A 3822-nucleotide genomic window follows, 5' to 3' on the forward strand; every position below is an offset into this window, starting at 1 on the left:
CCATTTGAGATTTGTAAAAAATCCTCTCCTATATTATTATAATACTATTATAAGTTTAAAAATAGATCTGGAACTTAATGCCATGAAATGATACTCTGATTTTATTTTCCCACATTGATAATCAGATTTCTAAAAGCACTTATTGAAGAGACCATCCTTTGTTCTACTCATTTGAAGTACAATCTTACCATATATTTAATTCCTGTATATACCTGTATATACCGAATATATAAGAATATTCATGTAGGCTATGTACATACTGTTATATAGCATGTTTTCCTCAAATTAATTTGAATATTTAACACTATGCAAAAAAAAACAATTATTTTAAAATTAAACAGTTACCTGCCTTTCCAGTAAGAATTGTTTTTTGGATAGCCAAAAGCTCCTGTTAATTAGGGAAAATTATTCATTCCATATTCAAAGAATGTTAACTAATTAATATACAAGGCAAAGATTCAAAAGTTGTCATTGTGTGGGACTCCCTCAGTAAAATAATTGATTCAGGCACAAGTCATTGACCAGGACTTCACCCATCAAGTGCTAGCCACCAGGGGGAAAACATAAGTTTACAAAAGATCAATTGTACCATAAACCAGTTTATTTAACAAGTTTAATTTGGACTTCTTGCTAGCTTCCTGAGGTGGATGCTTTAATGCTTTATTTTTCAGACCTTCTTAAATTCACAGGTTCATTTAAAAAAAATAAGATTTATTGAGGAGTAATTTACACATAATAGTTCACTTTTTTAAAGTATAAGGTTCTATGAGTAACTACCACCACGATCAAGCTATAGAATGTCTTCATCACTCCACAAAGCCTCCTTGTGCCTTCTGCAGTCAACTTCTCTCCTCAACCTCAGTCCATGAGAAATCACTGGTCTCATTTCTGTCCCTACACCTTTGCTTTTCTCAGACTGTCCAGTAAATGAAATCAGAACCATTTGTTGATAAGACTGTTCTTTCTCCACTGAATTACTTTGACACCTTTGCTGAAAAATCAATTGACCAAATGTGTGGGTCTATTTCTAGACCCTCTGTTCTGCTTCAGTGATCTATATATTCGTACTTGTGACCAAAGCACTCTTATTGCACATAACTGCCAAGTCTCAATCAGGCAGTGTGGTTCCCTAATTTTGTTGTTTTTCAAAAATCATTTTGGCTCTTCTAGGTCCTATGTTCTTCTATATAAATTTTGGAGTAAGCTTGTATGTGTCTGTCCCAAGAAAGAGCCTGCTGGGGTTTTACATTCCATAAATGTTATGTCACAATTTCCTTATCATTCATTTTAGAATCTTTTCTCATTTCCATTGTTTCTTCTCTGATCCATAGATTATGTAGAAACATATTTCCTTTCTCCAAAATATGTAGCATTTTCTGATTCTTTTCCCTTAATTTTTAACTTTATTTCAAAATGGTCAGAAAATGTCCTCTGTGTTATTCCAATATTCATAATTTTTTTGAGACTTGCTGTATGCTGTTCCTGTAAACAAATATTTTAAACGCTCTATTTGTACCTAAAAAGAAAGTACATTCTGTAGCTTTGTAGTACAGGCCTCTATTTTATCATGATAACTAAGAGTATCCATTGTACTACTCAAATATTTTATACTCCATTTTAAAATGTACTTATTTATTTTGACACATTTAGATGAAGAGACAGAAAGATTGCCTATTCACTGGTTCACTCTGCACATAGCCACAACAGCCATACCAAGATAGACCAGCCTGAAACGTTGCAGCCATTTGGGGAGCAAATGTAAATGGAAAATATCTCTTTCTTTCTTTCTTTCTTTCTTTCTCCTCACACTCTTTCTGTAACTCTGCCTTTCAAAATAATAAATATATCTTTAAAAAAATTATCTCCTTCTATTTATACTGTGAAATACTATACAACCACAGTAAAGAACAGATTACATCAACATGCAAGCCAAAAGGACTCGTTTCATAAATACAACATTAGGTGACAAAAGGCTGACACAAAAGAGCAAATGAGTGATTCTATTCAGATAAAAATAAAACTGATAATAAAAACAATAAAATAAAAACAATAAAACAATAAAACAATAAAAACAAAAAACAAATAAAAACAAAAAAAACAATAAAAACAAAATAAAACTGATCTCTTTTTAGTATGTGCTTATTTATTTGAAAGGCAGAATGAGAGAGAATAAGCTTCTATCCACTGGTTCACTTCTCAAATGCTGGCAAAAGAAAGGGCTAGACCAGGCCAAAGCAAGGATCCAGGAGCCAAGAATTGCATACAGCTCTCCCACATGAACTGCAATTACCAAAGTACTTGAACCATTATTTGTTGCTTTCCAGGTCAGAAAGCTGGATTGGAAGTGGAGTGATCTGAACTGGAACCAGGCATTCCAATGTAGAGTGCAGTCATTCTAAGAAGCAGCTTAATTTGCTGTGCTACAATGTCTGCCCCTAATCTATGTTTTTAGCAGTATAAATAATGATTACACTTAGGTCTAGTAATAAGGGGCATAGATGGGAGGTTTCTGAGAACTGGTTTTCTAACGATTCTGGTCACAGAGATAACATTCATTTTGTGAAATGTTCCAAGGTATGCATTTATAGCACATGTACTTTTCTGTCTTCCAAAGATTCATACTTCAAAACGCTTACTTCATTTTTAAAAGAATTTATTTTATTTTTATTGAAAAAGCAGAGTTATGGAGAGATGGAGAGACAGACAAAAAGTTCTCCCATCTACTGGTTCACTCCCCAAACAGCTGCAACGATCACAGTTTAGCTGATCCAAAGTTAGGAACCAGGAGTTTCCAGGTCTCCCACATCTGTTCAGGGACTTGGGACATTTTCCTCTGCTTTCCCAAATCATTGGCACAGAGATGAATAGGAAATGGAGCAGCCATGATTCTAAAAGATATCCATATGCCACGCTGGCCCCACAGGTAGATTATTTTTAAAAACTGTCAACTCAGTAGTGATCAAGAATTTACAAATGCAAATGAAATAAAATATATTTTCCCACAAGAACTAATATAGAGGTAAAAAAATGTATTTGTACAGAGATTTTAAAAATGAAAATCTTTTCCGGGCCCGGCGCGGTGGCGCAAGTGGTTAAGTCCTCACCTTGCACGCCCGGGATCCCATATGGGCGCCGGTTCTAATCCCGGCAGCCCCGCTTCCCTTCCAGCTCCCTGCCTGTGGCCTGGGAAAGCAGTCGAGGATGGCCCAAAGCTTTGGGACCCTGCACCCGCGTGGGAGACCCAGAAGAGGCTCCTGGCTTCGGATCGGCATAGTATCGGCCGTTGCGCTCACTTGGGGAGTGAATCATCGGACGGAAGATCTTCCTCTCTGTCTCTCCTCTCTGTATATCCGCCTTTCCAATGAAAAAATAATAAAAATAAATCTTTAAAAAAAAATGAAAATCTTTTCCATTAGTATAAGTATTAAATAGTAAAATTTTTGAATGTCAACATCAAAATATATGTCAGAAACTTTTTAAAATAATGCATTTTGAAGCCAGAAAAAAGAACAATTAAATTTCTTACCTTATTAATAAGCCTTACCATTTTGTAAGCTTGCAAAAACTGAAAAAAATAATGCATTTCTTTGAATTCAAGAATTTAATTTCTGCAAAATTAGCCCCAAGGGAGTATAAAACAAATGCACAAAGACACATCTACACGAGTGTTCATTGAAGTGTTTGTTGTTATTCTGTAATTCTGAGCTACATGAATATCCAACAGGAAAATAGATTTAAAAATTTTATGCCCAGCTGTAGGCAACAACTTAGATTGCATTGTACCCAGGCAAGTGTTGCACTGCTGGGAAAAAAAGCAGTTAA

This window comes from Ochotona curzoniae, unplaced genomic scaffold (genome assembly GCF_017591425.1).
Source record: "Ochotona curzoniae isolate NIBS_2020 unplaced genomic scaffold, NIBS_Ocur_1.0 scaffold_1852, whole genome shotgun sequence".
In the NCBI taxonomy this organism is placed as follows: Eukaryota; Metazoa; Chordata; class Mammalia; order Lagomorpha; family Ochotonidae; genus Ochotona; species Ochotona curzoniae.